At 43.2% G+C, this 23,036-nt stretch overlaps 1 pseudogene; it reads right to left on the bottom strand.

The window, feature by feature from the left end:
• The window catches only part of LOC135054481 (zinc finger protein 271-like), a 108,713-nt pseudogene that overhangs the window by 27,077 nt on the left and 58,600 nt on the right, over positions 1–23,036 (bottom strand).

The raw sequence follows: 23,036 nt of genomic DNA, 5'->3' as shown, positions 1-23,036 counted from the left end.
AAAAATTAAGTAAGGGCTTTTATATGATAAAGCCGCCAATTCTGACACACGCCTGGCTGAAGCCAAGGCTAACAGCATCGACACCTTCCATGTGAGATACTTTAAGTCCACAGTGGAAAGTGGTTCAAACCAATGTGACTTTAGAAAACTCAACACAACATTGAGATCCCAAGGTGCCACTGGAGGCACAAAAGGAGGCTGTATGTGCAGCACCCCTTTTACAAATGTCTGAACTTCAGGTACTGAAGCCAGTTCTTTTTGGAAGAAAATCGACAAGGCCGAAATTTGAACCTTAATGGACCCTAATTTTAGGCCCATAGACAATCCTGTTTGCAGGAAATGAAGGAAACGACCCAGTTGAAATTCCTCTGTAGGGGCCTTCTTGGCCTCACACCACGCAACATATTTACGCCAAATGCGGTGATAATGTTTTGCGGTTACGTCCTTCCTGGCTTTGACCAGAGTAGGGATGACTTCTTCTGGAATGCCTTTTTCCCTCAGGATCCGGCGTTCAACCGCCATGCCGTCAAACGCAGCCGCGGTAAGTCTTGGAACAGACAAGGCCCCTGTAGTAGCAGGTCCTTTCTTAGAGGTAGAGGCCACGGTTCGTCCGTGAGCATTTCTTGAAGTTCCGGGTACCAAGTCCTTCTTGGCCAATCCGGAACCACGAGTATAGTTCTTACTCCTCTCCTTCTTATGATTCTCAGTACCTTTGGTATGAGAGGCAGAGGAGGGAACACATACACTGACTGGTACACCCACGGCGTTACCAGAGCGTCCACTGCTATTGCCTGAGGGTCCCTTGACCTGGCGCAATATCTGTCCAGTTTTTTGTTTAGACGTGACGCCATCATGTCCACCTTTGGTTTTTCCCAACGGTTTACAATCAGGTGGAAGACTTCTGGGTGAAGTCCCCACTCTCCCGGGTGAAGGTCGTGTCTGCTGAGGAAGTCTGCTTCCCAGTTGTCCACTCCCGGAATGAACACTGCTGACAGTGCTATCACATGATTTTCCGCCCAGCGAAGAATCCTTGCAGCTTCTGCCATTGCCCTCCTGCTTCTCGTGCCGCCCTGTCTGTTTACGTGGGCGACTGACGTGATGTTGTCCGATTGGATCAACACCGCCTGACCCTGAAGCAGAGGTTTTGCTTGACTTAGGACATTGTAAATGGCCCTTAGTTCCAGAATGTTTATATGAAGGGATGTTTCCATGCTTGACCACAAGCCCTGGAAATTCCTTCCCTGTGTGACTGCTCCCCAGCCTCTCAGGCTGGCATCCGTGGTTACCAGGATCCAATCCTGAATGCCAAATCTGCGGCCCTCTAGTAGATGAGCACTCTGCAGCCACCACAGGAGAGACACCCTTGTCCTTGGCGACAGGGTTATCCGCTGATGCATCTGAAGATGCGATCCGGACCATTTGTCCAGAAGATCCCACTGAAACGTTCTCGCATGGAATCTTCCGAATGGAATCGCTTCGTAAGAAGCCACCATTTTTCCTAGGACCCTCGTGCACTGATGCACTGAGACCTGTCCTGGTTTTAGGAGGTTCCTGACTAGCTCGGATAACTCCCTGGCCTTCTCCTCCGGGAGAAACACCTTCTTCTTCTGGACTGTGTCCAGAATCATTCCTAGGAACAGTAGACGTGTCGTTGGAATCAGCTGCGATTTTGGAATATTTAGAATCCACCCGTGCTGACGTAACACTACCTGAGATAGTGCCACTCCAACTTCTAACTGTTCCCTGGTTTTTGCCCTTATCAGGAGATCGTCCAAGTAAGGGATAATTAAAATGCCTTTTCTTCGTAGAAGAATCATCATTTCGGCCATTACCTTGGTAAAGACCCGAGGTGCCGTGGACAAACCAAACGGCAGCGTCAGAAACTGATAATGACAGTTTTGTACTACAAACCTGAGGTACCCTTGGTGAGAAGGGTATATTGGGACGTGGAGATAAGCATCTTTGATGTCCAGAGACACCATATAGTCCCCTTCTTCCAGGTTCGCTATCACTGCTCTGAGTGACTCCATCTTGAATTTGAACCTTTTTATGTAAGTGTTCAAGGATTTCAGATTTAAAATTGGTCTCACCGAGCCGTCCGGCTTCGGTACCACAAACAGTGTGGAATAATACCCCTTTCCCTGTTGTAAGAGGGGTACCTTGATTATCACCTGCTGGGAATACAGCTTGTGAATGGCTTCCAAAACTGCCTCCCTGTCTGAGGGAGACTTTAGTAGAGCAGACTTCAGGAACCGGCGAGGGGGAGACGCCTCGAATTCCAGTTTGTACCCCTGCGACACTACCTGTAGAATCCAGGGATCCACTTGCGAGTGAGCCCACTGCGCGTTGAAATTCTTGAGACGGGCCCCCACCATGTCTGAGTCTGCTTGTAAAGCCCCAGCGTCATGCTGAAGACTTGGCAGAAGCAGGGGAGGGCTTCTGCTCCTGGGAAGCGGCTGCATGGTGCAGTCTTTTTCCTCTTCCTCTGCCCCTGGGCAGAAAAGAGTGGCCTTTTGCTCGCTTGTACTTATGGGAACGAAAGGACTGATTTTGAAAAGACTGTGTCTTTTTCTGCTGATGTGAAGTGACCTGGGGTAAAAAGGTGGATTTCCCAGCCGTTGCTGTGGCCACCAGGTCCGATAGACCAGCCCCAAATAACTCCTCCCCCTTATACGGCAATACTTCCATGTGCCGTTTGGAATCTGCATCCCCTGACCACTGTCGCGTCCATAATGCTCTTCTGGCAGAGATGGACATTGCACTTACTCTTGATGCCATGGTGCAAATATCCCTCTGTGCATCACGCATATATAACAATGCATCCTTTAAATGTTCTATAGTTAACAAAATATTGTCCCTATCCAGGGTATCAATATTCTCAGTCAGGGAATCCGCCCATGCGACTCCAGCACTGCACATCCAGGCTGAGGCGATTGCTGGTCGCAGTATAACACCAGTATGTGTGTATATACTTTTTAGGATATTTTCCAGCCTCCTATCAGCTGGTTCTTTGAGGGTGGCCGTATCAGGGGACGGTAACACTACTTGTTTAGATAAACGTGTGAGCGCCTTATCTACCCTAGGGGGTGTTTCCCACCGCGCCCTAACCTCTGGCGGGAAAGGATATAGTGCTAATAATTTATTAGAAATTAGCTGTTTTTTATCGGGGGAAACCCACGCTTTATCACACACCTCATTAATTTCATCTGACTCAGGAAAAACTATTGGCAGTTTTTTCACACCCCACATAATACCCTTCTTTGTGGTACTTGTAGTGTCAGAAAGGTTCAATGCCTCTTTCATTGCCGTGATCATGTAACGTGTGGCCCTACTGGACATTACGTTTGTCTCGTCACCGTCGACACTAGACTCAGTATCTGGGTCTGGGTCTGTGTCGACCCACTGAGGTAACGGCCGTTTTAGGGCCCCTGACGGTGTCTGAGATGCCTGAACAGGCACTAATTGATTTGCCGGCTGTCTCATGTCGTCAACAGTTTTTTGCAATTTGCTGACATTATCACTTAATTGTTTAAACACAATCATCCAGTCAGGTGTCGACTCCCTAGGGGGTGACATCACTAACACAGGCAACTGCTCCGCCTCCACCTCATTTTCCTCCTCATACATGTCGACACACGCGTACCGACACACAGCACACACACCGGGAATGCTCTGATAGAGGACAGGACCCCACTTAGCCCTTTGGAGAGACAGAGGGAGAGTCTGCCAGCACACACCCAGCGCTATATATATATACAGGGATAACCTTATATAAGTGTTAAACCCTTATAGCTGCTGTTTTTTTATAGTTATCTGCTGCCAAAATGCCCCCCCTTCTCTTTTTTACCCTGATTCAGAAGCAGGACTGCAGGGGAGAGTCAGGGAGCCGTCCTTCCAGCGGAGCTGTGAGGGAAAATGGCGCTTGTGTGCTGAGGAGATAGGCTCCGCCCCTTCACGACGTCCTTATCTCCCGCTTTTTCTGTGTAAAATGGCAGGGGTTAAAATACATCCATATAGCCCAGGAGCTATATGTGATGTATTCTTTTCGCCACCTAAGGTATAATATTGTTTTATTGCGTCTCATGGCGCTCCCCCCCCAGCGCCCTGCACCCTCAGTGACCGGAGTGTGAAGTGTGCTGAGAGCAATGGCGCACAGCTGCGGTGCTGTGCGCTACCTTAGTCTGAAGACAGGATGTCTTCTGCCGCCGATTTCACCGGACCTCTTCGTCTCTTCTGGCTCTGTAAGGGGGACGGTGGCGCGGCTCCGGTGACCCATCCAGGCTGTACCTGTGATCGTCCCTCTGGAGCTAATGTCCAGTAGCCTAAGAAGCCCAATCCACTCTGCACTCAGGTGAGTTCGCTTCTTCTCCCCTTAGTCCCACGATGCAGTGAGCCTGTTGCCAGCAGGACTCACTGAAAATAAAAAAAACCTAAACTAAACTTTTATTCTAAGCAGCTCAGGAGAGCCACCTAGATTGCACCCTTCTCGGCCGGGCACAAAAATCTAACTGAGGCTTGGAGGAGGGTCATAGGGGGAGGAGCCAGTGCACACCACCTGATCTTTAAGCTTTTATTATTGTGCCCTGTCTCCTGCGGAGCCGCTATTCCCCATGGTCCTTACGGAGTCCCAGCATCCACTAGGATGTCAGAGAAATTGGGAAGAGAAAGTGTGAACACCAAATTTTATATAAACATTAGGCTTTAATCCACAGCACTCAATCATCTGCACATTTTTAATGAAATACAGTTTGGAGAGCGGTCCAATAAGGAGTGTCTGCATGCAGCAGAGAATCATGGTGGAGGTTCTTTTCACATTTGGGGCTGCATTTCAGCAAATGGAGTTGGGGATTTGGTCAGGATTAACGGTGTCAGTACTGAGAAATACAGGCAGGTACTTATCCACCATGCAATACCATCAGGGAGGTGTCTGATTGACTCTAAATTTATTCTACAGCAGAACAATGAACCCAAACATACAGCCAATGTCATTAAGAACTATCTTCAGTGTAAAGAAGAACAAGGAGTCCTGGAAGTGATGATATGGCCACCAGAGAGCCCTGATCTCAACATCGAGTCTGATGTTGAAGAGACGAGAAAAAGACAGAAGAATTTGAGCAAGCCTACATCCACAGAAGATCTGTGGTTAGTTCTCCAATATGTTTGGAACAACCTACCTGCCGAGTTCCTTTAAAAACTGTGCAAGTGTACCTAGAAGACTTGATGCTGTTTTGAGAACAAAAGGAGGTTATACCAAATGTTGATTTAATTTAGATTTTTTTGTTCACTCGCTTTGCATTTTGTTGATAAAATATATTATTGCAACTTCTTTTTATGAAAGCATTCTTACGTTGCAGCATTTTTTCCACATCTGCCTAAATCTTTTGCACAGTACTATATATTGGCAAGAGGAAGTTTGCTGCAGGGGAACCAGACCAGGTAGTTTAGCCATTAAGCTCAAGGAAGTTATGTATTTGGAGGATACAAAAAAGGGTCTTACTTGTTGATTTCAGTGTGTTCTCTTCTGCAGTCTGGTACAGCTGAAGGCTGCGCACACACACAAAATCACTATTATATTTTATATACTTATTATAGGAGTACAGTGAGTGTGTTGTATGGACTCTTACAGAATGGTGCGTTGATGTGTTTTGTCAGTCATTTGATTAGTTCTACTGCGCTTAATGGGATGTAGTCTCATAGCAGGAATCTGTGTATTGGTAATGGTAAAACAGAGTTTCAAGTAGGTAGCTTGGCATTTTGTAAACCATGCATGCATTGGAACCAGGCTAAAGAACTGTACATCATATGATGTAGATACTGGTATCCTAGTGCAGGAGTGTAGAGGTAATACTGTAGTCCAGAGGTTCTCAAATGGGATTCTCAAGGCATCCCAATGGTCAGGTTTTAAATGTATCCATTCTTGGCCACAGGTGACTTAATTAGCACCTCAATTTGATTAAACCATCTGTGCCGAGTCATCTATGGCCCTCATTCCGAGTTGATCGGTCGCAAGGCGAATTTAGCAGAGTTACACACGCTAAGCCGCCGCCTACTGGGAGTGAATCTTAGCTTCTTAAAATTGCGACCGATGTATTCGCAATATTGCGATTACTAACTACTTAGCAGTTTCAGAGTAGCTCCAGACTTACTCTGCCTGTGCGATCATTTCAGTGCTTGTCGTTCCTGGTTGACGTCACAAACACACCCAGCGTTCGCCCAGGCACTCCCACCGTTTCTCCGGCCACTCCTGCGTTTTTTCCGGAAACGGTAGCGTTTTCATCCACACGCCCCTGAAACGCTGTGTTTCCGCCCAGTAACACCCATTTCCTGTCAATCACATTACGATCGCCGGAGCGAAGAAAAAGCCGTGAGTAAAAATACTTTCTTCATAGTAAAGTTACTTGGCGCAGTCGCAGTGCGAACATTGCGCATGCGCACTAAGCGGATTTTCTCTGCGATGCGATGAAAAATACCGAGCGAACAACTCGGAATGAGGGCCTATATACCTAAAATCTGGACCATTGGAGTGCCCTGAGGACCGTGTTTGAGAACCTCTTCTATAGTCTAATATACCTACCAGAGGAACTCACATTCTTCATATAACTCTCAGATCATCTAGTAGAATGACTAAATGCATGGAGATACATATACACAGTGAAAACCACTAACGCACGTTTCACTGTGCTAATTTTTTCATGGTTTACCCAAATGTGGATAAGAGGCACCTTGTATCCGTAATATGTGTCCAATCCGATCATACCACAGACTAATCATTAAATTCCATGATCCGGGAGCATTGTTAAGGTCATCAACAGACGTGTCCTGGTCCAATGGAAAAATACGGGTATGTTGGCTGTCCACCAATCAGTGTTGCCGAGGCGGTAATGGTGGAAAAAATCTGAGGCAGCAGTGTACGGTGCTATGCAGAAGGATACAATCCAGTATGTTAGCTCTAATCAAATAGGTGTTTATCACTCCCATCCTGGCATGGGATAGGGTATCATTATAAAAGACCCCGAGTTTTTTAGATACATAATTCTAGTGGTACTGTGCACATTAAATAATATTATGGGGAAATAAGTTGTTTTAAAATAGCAAGTGGGCAATTAGGAAAGTTTAGAAGCTATAGTGTTACCGGCACTGTATAAATTCAGCAAGCCCACCACCAGGGGTAATGGTCCAAAGCAATGGTCTTTCTTTTACAGACTAGTCTTGAACATCCATTTCGTGAGGTAGAGGAGGGGCTTTGACAACCCAGAACTAAACACTTAGTAGCTGAAATTAGCCTGTAAAATATATTTAATAAAAAAGCCATGTGAGAAATGACAGAACTACAGCGCTCTAGGTCTGCTCCTTGGGTCCTCCTACACGCAGAAGATCCAATCCCAAACACTGCTACACCTTCTACAAGGTGACTTACCCTCAAACTCAATGAACAAGATGGAGAATAACGAGAAAAACAAATACACCAGAATGCAATGTGGACAGTGACAGAAATGATGCTAGCTCACCTGGTGCAGGAAGGATGACTGATGTCCTATAACCTGCATGAAACGCCAATGTCTCACTTATAGCATACAGGGCAGCAGGTATGTTGGGCAGAGATGCATCTTGTGAAAGATTATGGGGTCTATTTACTAAACCTTGGCTGGAGGTAAAGTGGACGGAGATAAAGTAACAGCCAATCAGCTCGTGTCATTTTTTTCAAACCTAGTCTGTGACAAGGCAGAAGCTGGTTGGCTGGTACTTTATCTCCATCCAAGGCTTAGTATATAGAATCCTGTATTTAGTTTAACTTATAAGAAGCTTCAGATATCGAAGAAATGTAATACCAGACATTGGTATGAATGACTGTCAGGACCTATGACAGTACTGGAGCTGAAATACTATCCCTAAGGCAATTTATTCTTTAAGTAAGATACTGTATTTCATTCATTCATGTATGTAAGCATATGATTTAAATAATTTCCTTTATTCAGGACTGAAAAATGGTTTCTCACCTGTGTGAAGTCTTTGATGTGCAACCAGATTTGATTTGTGTGTAAAACATTTCCCACACTCAGAACATGGAAATGGTTTCTCACCTGTGTGACTTCTCTGATGTATGACAAGAGCGGATCTCTCTGTGAAACATTTGCCACACTCCGGGCATGTAAATGGTTTCATACCAGTGTGAAGTCTCTCATGTGTAACAAGAGTTGATTTCTGTGTAAAACATTTCCCACACTCAGGACATGCGAATGGCTTCTCACCTGTGTGACTTCTCTGATGTTTAACAAGAGTGGATTTCTGTGTAAAACATTTCCCACACTCTGAACACGGAAATGGTTTCTCACCAGTGTGAAGTCTCTCGTGTGTTACAAGACCTGATATCCGTGTAAAACATTTCCCACACTCAGAACATGAAAATGGCTTTTCACCTGTGTGAAGACTCTCATGTGTAATAAGGCCTGATTTATGTGTAAAACATTTCCCACACTCAGGACACGGGAACGGTTTTTCACCTGTGTGACTTCTCTCATGTCTAACCAGAGCAGATTTGTACCTAAAACATTTCCCACACTCTGAACATGTAAATTGCATCTCACGTTCTTTAGCTACCAGATGGGTAATAAACTTTGTGCTCTGCGTAAAACATCTGACATTTATAGAAGACTGAAATATTGTATCTTCAATAAGAACGGTAACAGATGTACCAGTATCTGAGATATTGGGAGAACATTCCCTATGATAAGAGGGATCATATGACATATCAGCACTGTGAGGTAGCAGAGGTATAATTGGGGTCATTGGGATCTCTACTGGAGATTCTTGTGTGTTGTCATCTTCTCTTTCACATTCTGGAGATAAAATCCGATGTTCTTCCAAGACATTCCCGTTACATCCATCTACAGGGAATAAAAAAACGTATGGCAATATTAATGTTTCCCCATAAAACAACAATAATACTAAATTTATATACATACATACATATATACACACATATACAAATACATACACATACAGTGTCCGAGAATGTTCTCTTTAAGGTGGTGACCATCTAAGGCAGGCATGTCCAAACTGCGGCCCTCCAGCTGTTGTGAAACTACATATCCCAGCATGCCCTGACAAAGTTTTGCTGTCAGTGAATGCTAAAGCTGTGTCAGGGCATGCTGGGATGTGTAGTTTCTCAACAGCTAGAGGGCCGCAGTTTGGACATGCCTGATTTAAGGGATGTGATATTGAAACCTTGAACAGTTGTATGAACTCCAGTACCTTGATTACGTATAGTCCTTAATAAATGTGCTTGTTCCAGTCCTAGATACTTGCGTTTATAATGTGTCACATCATTATGGGACACCCTGTATATAAGTTTTACATGTTTCATTTAATAATTTGCAGTTTACTGTACATCATCAAAGGATGGGGTGTCTAATGTAGAGCGGACAGGTGCTTGCTGATCCATTCTCTATGAACAAAACTGAAGCTGAAAGTAGGTGAAACGTACGTTTGCCTTTAGGTATGCAGGGAAGTGGTACAATATCCGTGAGATGCAGTGAGGGAAAAGCTGTAAGAACAGCAGCGCTGATAGAAGCAGTAATAGAATGTCACGGCACTCATACAAGGTGATAAATAAATATAATTGTGGTTTATTATAACAATCACTAAAATGCTAATCCCAAACACACTGCATGTATATATATATATATATATATATATAAAACAGCCAGTCAGGCGGCACTCCAAGATAACCAGGAAATGAAGGTAAACTCCCGGTGCCTTCCCATGGAGAGAGGAATGACACCTCCCCCAAGTATACAGCGTCTGTGCAGGCGGCACTCACGGCGAATGAAGTAGGACAAGAGCCAAAGATGCTGTCAACGTTTCAATGTAAATAATTACATTTTCATCAGGACAATTAAAACATACAAACATACATACCTATATAGCCTCCTCTGATTGTGCATGAGGCCGTCCGCCCGTCACTTCCCGCCCGGTCTAATGACGTCATCCACAGGCGCCGGCGTCTGGCGTCATGACAACCTGAACGAAGCACACCATAAACAAAAAAGACAGGGTGAACAAGTGCTACCACGTATAAAATACAAGAGAATACACATATTCCATTCCTGTAAAAAGAGTAAAAGCTGTTCTACATATCAAATATTATAAATCATATGCTATTAAAGTGCTTTATATTCAAGCAAACCTCATACAGAATATATGAGACAAAAAGATTATAGGATGATTTATAAAATGAAAGTGACAGCTCAAATGGACAGTGTACTGTAAGTGATGGCTAGCATAAAGGAATCACTCAGGTAAGGTGCAAGTATTCTAACAAACAGCGCAGCTTAATTGCAAACATTAGAAAATTACTTAAGATGATGCGGAGATCATACAAACTCCACACAAGCCCAAGCAATTCTAATCAATATAGACCAAATTTTACTAGATACACACATCCCGTATTAGCAGTGGATACAGAGAATCCTAGGGCAATAGAACATGAGTGAAACAGGTGTGGAGAACATACAGACTCCACACCAACCTAAGAACTACCAACAGGCATCTACTAAGAAATACTCAGTACAGCCGCCCCATTAGATGAAGCAATTGAGGCCCTGATGTTCATCGAGTCCTCTCGGGGGCATTATGTCAAGCAGATGAATCCATTTAGCTTCCCTTTTTAGCAAAAGAAGACCTCTATCACCCCCCCCGTCTTAGTGGGGGAATATGGTCTATAATGCGATATCATAGTTGTGCCAAGCAGTGGCGGGCTGACACAAAGTGCCTAGAGATCGGTTGATCACCATGCGTTCTTTAAAGGCGCATTCCGTTTTGCCCACATAATGTAGGCCGCAAGGGCAACTCAGCAAGGGCAACTCAGCAGGTACACCACAAATTTGGTTGTACAGGTCACCCGGTGGAGAATTTTAAATTTCTTTCCAGTGTAGGGGTGACAAAAGCTGTCACCAGCAATCATATGACTGCAAGTCATGCAGCCTAAACATTTGAAACAGCTCAAACAGGTCGGGTTAAGGAAACCCAATGATTTAACCTCATGAGGTAACGGAAATTGTATATCCGTTTTCACCACATAATCTCTAACGTTTTTGCCCCTCCTATAAGCTGGCATTATTCTAGTATGAGCTAGGCTTTTCAAATGTTTATCAGACTGCACCACTGGCCACAGGGACTTGGTTAACCTATTTATCTGGTTACTGAAACAGTGTAATTTGTTTGTCCAAATTAAGCGATCTTTTGGTTTTTTTTCACTGCTGCAGTAAGCGCAACAGATCTAGGAGTACTCAATACTTTAAGCTTGGTAGCCATTAAGTCATCAAGTGGGTAACCTCTCTGTTGGAATTTTATAACTTTGAGTGGAAGATTGAACAATTCAAGTTGGAGAGACAATTACGTCTCAAGGAATACGTTAATGATAAACCTTCCTTGTTGGACTCAGCTGGCGACCTTCCATCTTCATTGCGTACAAATTCGAGATTTGACCCTTTGTCTCATAACCAATCGATTAAAGTTTTTTGTCGCACTCTAAATAGCTCTGTACAACAAGCGATTTCTATACCAAAAATGAGTCACTCGAATTTGTGTCGTGAGGAGTGGGAGGCACTGCAGTCGCTCAGTAAATATGATGATGTGGTCATTCGCCCCGCCAATAAGGGTGGGGCCATAGTCATTCAGAATGTTTCAGACTATGTGCTAGAATTGAACCGCCAACTGAGTGACAAGTGTCTACCGTAAACTCCCAGTTGATCCCACCTCTCAATTTAAACAGGAATTAGATAAGATTCTCAGCAAGGCTGTGTCTAGTGAATTGATTTTGCAAACAACATGTGATGCTTTGACTACAAGGTTTCCGGTAACCCCATTACTCTATTCGTTACGCAACGATAGATGTCAATAGCCTATACACATGCATTCCCCATCAGGAAGGAATTTGGGCTGTGAGGTCTTTGATTGAAGGGAATCCATTGTATAAAGGTCCCGACATAGACCTCTTTCTCCGTTTGCTTGAACTCACCTTACAGCGTAATTATTTTATGTTCAACAATGCGTACTACCTGCAACTGCAGGGATGCGCAATGGGGAGCAATGTGGCGCCTTCATTCGCGAACAGTTACATGTTTGCGGTGGAGGAATCTTTGCTCCTGAATCGTCCACAAATTAACACCCAGATCTTTTTATATGTACGTTACATTGATGATCTGCTCCTATTGTGGGATGGGTCTCAACAAACTTTGGAGTCTCTGCTTGTTAGACACAATGAATCAGACTCACCAGTAAAGTTTACCTACAGCTTTGACCATAGGAGCATTCATTTTTTGGATGTATGCATTCAGATTGTTGATGGTAAAATTGATACTAAGCTTTTTGTCAAGCCGACAGACAGGAACAACATGTTGTTAGCTTCTAGTCATCACCCAGTACCTCTCAAGAAAGGTCTCCCGTACTCTCAAATGCTGCGGGTGCGCAGGATTGTAAGTGATGAGAGGGCGGTAGAACAAGCATTAGATTCTATGGTTATTAAATTCCAACAGAGAGGTTACCCACTTGATGACTTAATGGCTACCAAGCTTAAAGTATTGAGTACTCCTAGATCTGTTGCGCTTACTGCAGCAGTGAAAAAACCCCAAAAGATCGCTTAATTTGGACAAACAAATTTCACTGTTTCAGTAACCAGATAAATAGGCTAACCAAGTCCCTGTGGCCAGTGGTGCAGTCTGATAAACATTTGAAAAGCCTAGCTCATACTAGAATAATGCCAGCTTATAGGAGGGGCAAAAACGTTAGAGATTATGTGGTGAAAACGGATATACAATTTCCGTTACCTCATGAGGTTAAATCATTGGGTTTCCTTAACCCGACCTGTTTGGGCTGTTTCAAATGTTTAGGCTGCACGACATATGATTGCTGGTGACAGCTTTTGTCACCCCTACACTGGAAAGAAATTTAAAATTCTCCACCGGGTGACCTGTACAACTAAATTTGTGGTGTACCTGCTGAGTTGCCCTTGCGGACTACATTATGTGGGCAAAACGGAATGCGCCTTTAAAGAACGCATGGCGGCGCATAGATCCGTTATTATAACTGCACTAAGTTCAGGAAAAGGTGATCAAACGATCTCTAGGCACTTTGTGTCAGCCCGCCACTGCTTGGCACAACTACGATATCGCATTATAGACCATATTCCCCCACTAAGATGGGGGGGTGGGGGGGGGGGGGGTGATAGAGGTCTTCTTTTGCTAAAAAGGGAAGCTAAATGGATTCATCTGCTTGACACAATGTCCCCGAGAGGACTCAATGAACATCAGGGCCTCAATTGCTTCATCTAATGGGGCGGCTGTACTGAGAATTTCTTAGTAGATGCCTGTTGGTAGTTCTTAGGTTGGTGTGGAGTCTGTATGTTCTCCACACCTGTTTCACTCATGTTCTATTGCTCTAGGATTCTCTGTATCCACTGCTAATACGGGATGTGTGTATCTAGTAAAATTTGGTCTATATTGATTAGAATTGCTTGGGCTGGTGTGGAGTTTGTATGGTCTCCGCATCATCTTAAGTCATTTTCTAATGTTTGCAATTAAGCTGCGCTGTTTGTTAGAATACTTGCACCTTACCTGAGTGATTCCTTTATGCTAGCCATCACTTACAGTACACTGTCCATTTGAGCTGTCACTTTCATTTTATAAATCATCCTATAATCATTTTGTCTCATATATTCTGTATGAGGTTTGCTTGAATATAAATCACTTTAATAGCATAGGATTTATAATATTTGATATGTAGAACAGCTTTTACTCTCTTTACAGGAATGGAATATGTGTATTCTCTTGTATTTTATATGTGGTAGCACTTGTTCACCCTGTCTTTTATGTTTATGGTGTGCTTCGTTCAGGTTGTCATGACGCCGGACGCCGGCGCCTGTGGATGACGTCATTAGACCGGGCGGGAAGTGACGGGCGGACGGCCTCATGCACAATCAGAGGAGGCTATATAGGTATGTATGTTTGTATGTTTTAATTGTCCTGATGAAAATGTAATTATTTACATTGAAACGTTGACAGCATCTTTGGCTCTTGTCCTACTTCATTCGCCGTGAGTGACGCCTGCACAGACGCTGTATATATATATATATATATATATAAGAAACAAGCAAGGACTGGCACTCCTATATTCCACAGAGGTGTGTAGTGCCCAGGTGCCGGTAAATGGTAATACAGTCAGTGAGCGGAGGATACGGCACTCCAAGACTATTATAACATACCCTCAGGCAGCAAAAGACCAAAGCTGACAGCGCAGCATAATGAAGTCAACGTTTCATTTAATAAAATAAATTTCGTCAGGACAGAATCAAAGAATAAAGTGAACAAAGCTTACCTTAAATAGCCACCACATACCACCACCACATACAGATTATTCCATACACGTGCGGGTCCTGGACGGGGACTGATGACGTCACGGTCAAGCGACGCGCGCCCTCCGGCGCCGTAGTCATAGCAACCCGTCGGGTAGCCGCACCAATGCTGAGAGTGAAAAAAATACACATTAAACAAAAAACGTATAACAATCCCCATGACAGGAATAATTGTAGCAATATGTACAAGGGCTAAGCATGAATGAAATACTGGATGATTAATAGAGCACAGTCCTGAAAATTGTATCCCTAGAAAAAATCTTGTATAGGGATAATTGGGGATATCCCAAAAACCTGGAACGGACCATAGGAATATTTGCAAAAAAATACAGAAAATCAATCTGAGGATTACCTCAGCCAGGAAGGGCCAATACTGGTATATCAAATTAAGACCTATAAATATAAAGAATAATAATGCACAGCACGATCATGAGATACACGTGTTCCAAAAGAATAAAATATAGCTACGAAAAAAAGAGCTTAAGTATAGCTGTGTGAAAAAAAACTACATGTATAAGACAAAAAATATACATATGCAGAATCTAAAAAAGAAAATTTGGAAAAACCAAAATCATAAAAAACAACCTAAATTGTTAGATTCATTGAGTCCATAGGGGGCCAGGGTACGTAGCTCAAAGATCCAACGAGCTTCCTTACGGAGTAGTGCTGTTCCACGGTCACCCCCTCGGATGTCGTTGGGGATGTGATCGATGATTTTGTGCCGCATGCTAGCCAGGGAATGTTTTGCTTCACGGAAATGCCGAGCTACGGGCTGTTCTTGATGAGTGCCTTCTAGAGCTGCACGGATGGCCTGACGGTGTAATGCCATTCTTTCTCTGAATTGGCGTATGGTTTTGCCAATATATAGCAATCCGCAAGGGCATTTAATGTAATAAATTACAAAGGTACTTTGACATGACAGAATGTGAGTGATGCGGATTTTCTTTCCGGAATGTGGGTGGTTGAAGGTAGAGCCGCATTCCATGGACCTACAAGTGGTGCAGCCCAAGCACTTATAGCACCCCGGCTGTCGGGACAAGAAAGTCTTTTGAACGGTGCTTTGTATATTTGAAATGTCATTTCTGACTAAAATGTCCCTGAGGTTTCGTTTGCGTTTATAGCTGGGCATAAGTTTGCAGTGTTTAATAGATTTGAGATCAGGATCAGCGGTTAATACAGGCCATAGAGTTTTACTCACCTCCATGTTTCTTTGATTGAAGGGATGATATTCTTGCACGAACGGAATTCTATTATCCTTCATTTGACCAGATGTTTTGATGGCCAAAGTGTGCTGTCTTGGAATGTCCAATACTTGTTTTTTGGTTATCTGTAATTGGGCTACATCATAACCACGGGCCGTATCCTCCGCTCACTGACTGTATTACCATTTACCGGCACCTGGGCACTACACACCTCTGTGGAATATAGGAGTGCCAGTCCTTGCTTGTTTCTTATGTTGTGTGGGGGTTTGTGCAGATGTCCGTTTTGTAAGCGACGGACACCCCCTTTCCTCCGCAATTTTTGACAAGGCACCCTTGGAATTATCTCCAGGATACAGATTATCCACATTTTTTTCTTTCATTTATTCTCTTGTTTCTTTACACATTTTTTTCACAAAGACTTTCTGGTGAAATTGGCAATATGGCAACAGGCACCGAGCAACCTAACACCAGTGGCTATAGGAATGTGCCTTTACCTCCTGGAGAAATGCTTTCTCTCTCAGAAAGTGAAGCTGAAGGGATTTTGTTCCCAGAAATTCCTGACACTCCAGACATCACCATGCCTAATGGGCAGCTGTTTTTCAAACTTCTAAAATTGAAAAAGAAAGAAATTGACTATTTCCTTCATGGTTCTACCCTTAGTGATTATTATCGCAAGAAATTGATCCCTAGGGGTTTTAGAATCAAGAACACCCCCACCATCGGTAAATTTAATCCGGAATTTTGCCGACGCTGGGTGGCTGTTCTCAATAAATGCAGCTTTGACCTGCTTTTGTTAGTGATAGAAGAGTCTCAACGTGAATTAACTCGTATCAAGACCAGTATTTCTGAAATTGAAATGAATATTAACGACACATTTAGTAAAGATCCGGAAACCGATTGGATGGCTAAACTCAAGGAGCAAACTGAAAAATATCGTGTGGACCTACTCAGATTTAAACGTGAGAAATTAACTACTGTTCAGAGGGATTATCAACAGTGTACTGTTTACCCGTGGGTCAATAATCCGGGAATCTCGTCTAAATCGAATAGATCATCAAGATGGCGTCAAGCTCGTGAGCGCACTAACGATTCATCTGGTTCTCAATCTTCCCAGATTGAACGCGACAGTGACACCACCAAAACCACAGGCAAGCCCCCTTTAGGAGTACGCACCCGCGCTCAGCGCGGCATTCCACCAAAAAAAGTAGGAGAGGCGGCCAGTGGAAAAGGATCTTCCAACAAGAAGCGCGCAGCAAAAAAATGAACATAGTGTTCAATTTGTCCAATAGGACTCTAACTGATGACGAGATGAGTGTACTTGATAGGGGACTTTCATTTATCCCCACATCAAAATTTGACCTCTTCAATTGGACAGTAGACCTCCATAAGTTCTCCCGACAGATACGTCTGAAAGAATTTTTTGACAAACAACCAGTCCAACTTCCATCTGCTCAGACACAAAGGTTCAGACCTAAATCACTGTTTGATCCGTCTTCATCCAATAGTTCTCTAAAAGTATTCACGAGAACTCTTAATCAATGTGTCACTGAACACGTTACCAATTCTCCGCCACCCAGGAACAACTTAACTAAAGGTGAACGCATAGCACTAAAAAATTTACAAAGTTATAATGACATAGTCATTCGCCCCGCCGACAAAGGTGGGGGGGTTGTGGTGTTAGATTTGGAATACTACCGACAAGATATCCTCCAACAACTGAATGACACCGAGGTATACAGACTTTTAAGGTCGGACCCCACTGCGACATTCAAGAAAGAATTGGATGCCATTTTGCAGGAAGCCAGCCAAAGTGGGGTCATTACGGATAAAGTCTACCAAGCTCTCATCACAGATCATCCAAGAACTCCAGTCCTGTATTCAATCCCTAAACTTCACAAAAACTCTACACATCCACCTGGACGCCCCATCATCAGTGCCCGAGACTCCATTTATTACATTGTTTCACAATATTTGGACAGTTTTTTACAAGAACTCATCCAAGATCAACCTACCTATCTCAAGGATTCATCAGCCTTCCTAAGGAAATTGACCAATTTACCCACCTTACCGGTAGGCTGTTTTTTATGCACACTGGATGTTATATCATTATACACCAACATTCCCCACAACCGAGGAGTACAGGCAGTTCGCAGATTCCTCATGGGCAATTTGGCTTATAAAGGTCCTGACATCAATTTTTTCTGTGAGTTGTTAATGCTATCCTTAACAAGGAACTATTTTTTATTTGACCAGCAGTGGTACATCCAGCAAAGAGGCTGCGCGATGGGATCCTGTGTGGGGCCGTCGCTAGCTAATATTTTCATGTTTGAGCTGGACCGTGACCTTTTTCTTTTGAACCCAACCATGCAATCCAAAATAGTATACTTAACCAGATACATAGATGACTTGTTCATCATCTGGTCGGGTACCAGTTTGGAATTCCAATCAGCGATGCAAGAAATCAATGAGATGGATGCCGATATACATTTTACCTATCAGATTAGTGATTCAGTGGTCCAGTATCTGGATGTGGAAGTATCCATACAAGATGGACTTGTGACCACTGATCTCTATAAAAAACCTACTGACCGCAATACAATCCTGAGGGCGGACAGCCAACATCCTGGGTTCGTCATAAGCAGTCTACCGAAATCCCAGTTCTTACGTGCAGTCCGCACTTGCGACACCTCGGTCAAGGCTGAAAAACGAATTGACATGATGATACAAGATTTTGTGGCCCGTGGTTATGATGTAGCCCAATTACAGATAACCAAAAAACAAGTATTGGACATTCCAAGACAGCACACTTTGGCCATCAAAACATCTGGTCAAATGAAGGATAATAGAATTCCGTTCGTGCAAGAATATCATCCCTTCAATCAAAGAAACATGGAGGTGAGTAAAACTCTATGGCCTGTATTAACCGCTGATCCTGATCTCAAATCTATTAAACACTGCAAACTTATGCCCAGCTATAAACGCAAACGAAACCTCAGGGACATTTTAGTCAGAAATGACATTTCAAATATACAAAGCACCGTTCAAAAGACTTTCTTGTCCCGACAGCCGGGGTGCTATAAGTGCTTGGGCTGCACCACTTGTAGGTCCATGGAATGCGGCTCTACCTTCAACCACCCACATTCCGGAAAGAAAATCCGCATCACTCACATTCTGTCATGTCAAAGTACCTTTGTAATTTATTACATTAAATGCCCTTGCGGATTGCTATATATTGGCAAAACCATACGCCAATTCAGAGAAAGAATGGCATTACACCGTCAGGCCATCCGTGCAGCTCTAGAAGGCACTCATCAAGAACAGCCCGTAGCTCGGCATTTCCGTGAAGCAAAACATTCCCTGGCTAGCATGCGGCACAAAATCATCGATCACATCCCCAACGACATCCGAGGGGGTGACCGTGGAACAGCACTACTCCGTAAGGAAGCTCGTTGGATCTTTGAGCTACGTACCCTGGCCCCCTATGGACTCAATGAATCTAACAATTTAGGTTGTTTTTTATGATTTTGGTTTTTCCAAATTTTCTTTTTTAGATTCTGCATATGTATATTTTTTGTCTTATACATGTAGTTTTTTTTCACACAGCTATACTTAAGCTCTTTTTTTCGTAGCTATATTTTATTCTTTTGGAACACGTGTATCTCATGATCGTGCTGTGCATTATTATTCTTTATATTTATAGGTCTTAATTTGATATACCAGTATTGGCCCTTCCTGGCTGAGGTAATCCTCAGATTGATTTTCTGTATTTTTTTGCAAATATTCCTATGGTCCGTTCCAGGTTTTTGGGATATCCCCAATTATCCCTATACAAGATTTTTTCTAGGGATACAATTTTCAGGACTGTGCTCTATTAATCATCCAGTATTTCATTCATGCTTAGCCCTTGTACATATTGCTACAATTATTCCTGTCATGGGGATTGTTATACGTTTTTTGTTTAATGTGTATTTTTTTCACTCTCAGCATTGGTGCGGCTACCCGACGGGTTGCTATGACTACGGCGCCGGAGGGCGCGCGTCGCTTGACCGTGACGTCATCAGTCCCCGTCCAGGACCCGCACGTGTATGGAATAATCTGTATGTGGTGGTGGTATGTGGTGGCTATTTAAGGTAAGCTTTGTTCACTTTATTCTTTGATTCTGTCCTGACGAAATTTATTTTATTAAATGAAACGTTGACTTCATTATGCTGCGCTGTCAGCTTTGGTCTTTTGCTGCCTGAGGGTATGTTATAATAGTCTTGGAGTGCCGTATCCTCCGCTCACTGACTATATATATATATATATATATATATATATATATATATATATATATATATAAACACATGTCCATCCCCCAGCATCCGCATGTAGGTTTGAACAGAACCAGCACACTGTTATATATTTGAATGAACAATTTAATTGAAGAAACTTAGACAAATAATCCAGCATATACTCATCATGGTGCAGCAGAGGCAAAGCATGGGTGGCATCCCAAACAGCCGTTTTCGGTTTCAAACCTTCATCAGGGGAATAACCAGCAAAAGTGACATGTGTCAAAAGGAGTAAAGTGTCTGCGTGCAGTGCAGTGCAGTGTATATATACACACACACACACACACACACACACACACACACACACATGCTACAAATAAATACTTTTAATGAAACACTATGACCACAATGGCTTCAGAAATAGTAACTAATACTTATAATAACTACTCTTACCGCTGTTAATATCCACAGGAGTTCCACAAATGTCCAGGTCAACAATAGAAGACCATGTTCACTATTACCGATGGCACAAAGAAGTTTCTCTTGAGTAAGATGAGATAACCATCACATGCAGTCTGTGTAAATACATACTGCCCACTGTACATATAGAGGTCCTGAGTACTTTACATGATGTGTGTCGGTATGGCCATCCTCCGTGTGGAAAGCTTGTGTCAGTCTCATATAGACACAAGTGCCAGTATGTGTAGTGCTCTGCTGAGCCTGTCAGCCACAAGTCGCCCTCAGTACAGGCCCGTAAGCAGTATTGTATGTGATAAAATCACCTCTGTATTAAGATGAGAAGTCCTTAGAATAAGCTTTACATCAATGTGTCCATACAAAAAGTTACATGTAGCAGTAACAGCGGTGCTGAGAGAATAAGTAAAGGCTTCTGACGCGTTTCTTCCATCCAGCAGTTATCTCCAAAGGAGAAACTCGCTCATCTCCACAGTTATTATGATCTTTCATCATATTTGAGCACTGTGACATTCGATTATAAATAGTTTTTTGGGCTGGCTACCTTTTCACAGCTGCTGAATATTGGTAACTGCAATCACCTCCTTCTCAGCACCTAGGACATATTACTATCCCCTGACAGGAGCAGCGTCTGTTCTTGCCAAATTCTCCCATTAGCATTCTGCCATAGGTGCTGGCGTTCTAGCAGTTCCTGGACCAGATTACAGTCATACCTTTGCAGCATCTGCTTCACACCTCGGCGGCCTCTCTCACAGGTGTCGCGCTCATCAGGTGAAAGCAGGCTGGACTTAGGTCTTTGCCAACTGGGTTGTATTACCAGGACAGGTGATCATTCCTATATTTCTAGAAATGGAACCTCCATTCCTCTGTCCTATTGCTCAGTTGTGTTTCTTGCTCTCTCTTGTCTTGACCTTAGTTGTCCCTGACTTTGTCTGGTGCATGTTAGGACCAATGCATTTCATTATTAATAAAGTCTAACTCTTAACCCCAGATAGAATGTGTGTTATAACCTGTATGCTTCCAGCCCTGACATCGCATTTTACTATTAAAGTCTGACCGCTGCCAGCAATAACCCCACATAGTACAGATGTGACAGCCCCCATCCTTGTTGTCAGCCACAGCAAACGCAACTGATGTGCACGGTGTATGCACCAAAGAGTCATGGGATTGCATTGTGTGCACATCTGTGTGGCTGTTTAGCATGCAGGTGCAAATAGTCATACCCGCAAGTCGTATGCATGTGGCAGCACAGATGGGCAAGCACTCCTCTATATGTGTTACAGCCTGTATGCTACCAGCCCTAACCCCAGATAGTATGTTTTATATAGCCTGTATGCTGCCAGCCCTGACCCCATAAAGTATGTGTTTTATATAGCCTGTATGCTGCCAGCCCTAACCTCAGATAGTATGTTTTATATAGCCTGTATGCTGCCAGCCCTGACCCTATATAGTATGTTTTATATAGCCTGTATGCTGCCAGCCATAACCTCAGATAGTGTTTTATATAGCCTGTATGCTGCCAGCCCTAACCCTATATAGTATGTGTTTTATATAGCCTGTATGCTGCCAGCCATAACCTCAGATAGTGTGTGTTTTATATAGCCTGTATACTGCCAACCATAACCCTATATAGTATATGTTTTATATAGCCTGTATGCTGCCAGCCATAACCCTATATAGTATGTTTTATATAGCCTGTATGCTGCCAGCCATAACCTCAGATAGTGTGTGTTTTATATAGCCTGTATGCTGCCAGCCATAACCTCAAATACTGTTTTATATAGCCTGTATGCTGCCAGCCCTAACCCTATATAGTATATGTTTTATATAGCCTGTATGCTGCCAGCCATAACCCTATATAGTATGTTTTATATAGCCTGTATGCTGCCAGCCCTAACCCCAGATAGTATGTGCTTTATATAACCTGTATGCTACCAGCCCTAACCCCAGATAGTATGTGCTTTATATAGCCTGTAAACTGCCCACCATAACCCTATATAGTATGTTTTATATAGCCTGTATACTGCCAGCCATAACCTCAGATAGTGTGTTTTATATAGCCTGTATACTGTCAGCCAAAACCCTATATAGTATATGTTTAATATAGCCTGTATACTGCCAGCCATAACCCTATATAGTATGTGTTTTATGTAGCCTGTATACTGCCAACCATAACCCTATATAGTATGTTTTATATAGCCTGTATGCTGCCAGCCCTGACCCCAGATAGTATGTGCTTTATATAACCTGTATGCTACCAGCCCTAACCCCAGATAGTATGTGCTTTATATAGCCTGTGAACTGCCAACCATAACCCTATATAGTATGTTTTATATAGCCTGTATACTGCCAGCCATAACCTCAGATAGTGTGTTTTATATAGCCTGTATACTGTCAGCCAAAACCCTATATAGTATATGTTTAATATAGCCTGTATACTGCCAGCCATAACCCTATATAGTATGTGTTTTATGTAGCCTGTATACTGCCAACCATAACCCTATATAGTATGTTTTATATAGCCTGTATGCTGCCAGCCCTAACCCCAGATAGTATGTGCTTTATATAACCTGTATGCTACCAGCCCTAACCCCAGATAGTATGTGCTTTATATAGCCTGTATACTGCCAACCATAACCCTATATAGTATGTTTTATATAGCCTGTATACTGCCAGCCA

This window comes from Pseudophryne corroboree, chromosome 3 (assembly GCF_028390025.1).
Source record: "Pseudophryne corroboree isolate aPseCor3 chromosome 3, aPseCor3.hap2, whole genome shotgun sequence".
NCBI classification, from domain to species: domain Eukaryota; kingdom Metazoa; phylum Chordata; class Amphibia; order Anura; family Myobatrachidae; genus Pseudophryne; species Pseudophryne corroboree.
The sequence above is the reverse complement of the archived record's forward strand: the minus strand, read 5'-3'. Positions and strand labels throughout refer to the sequence as shown.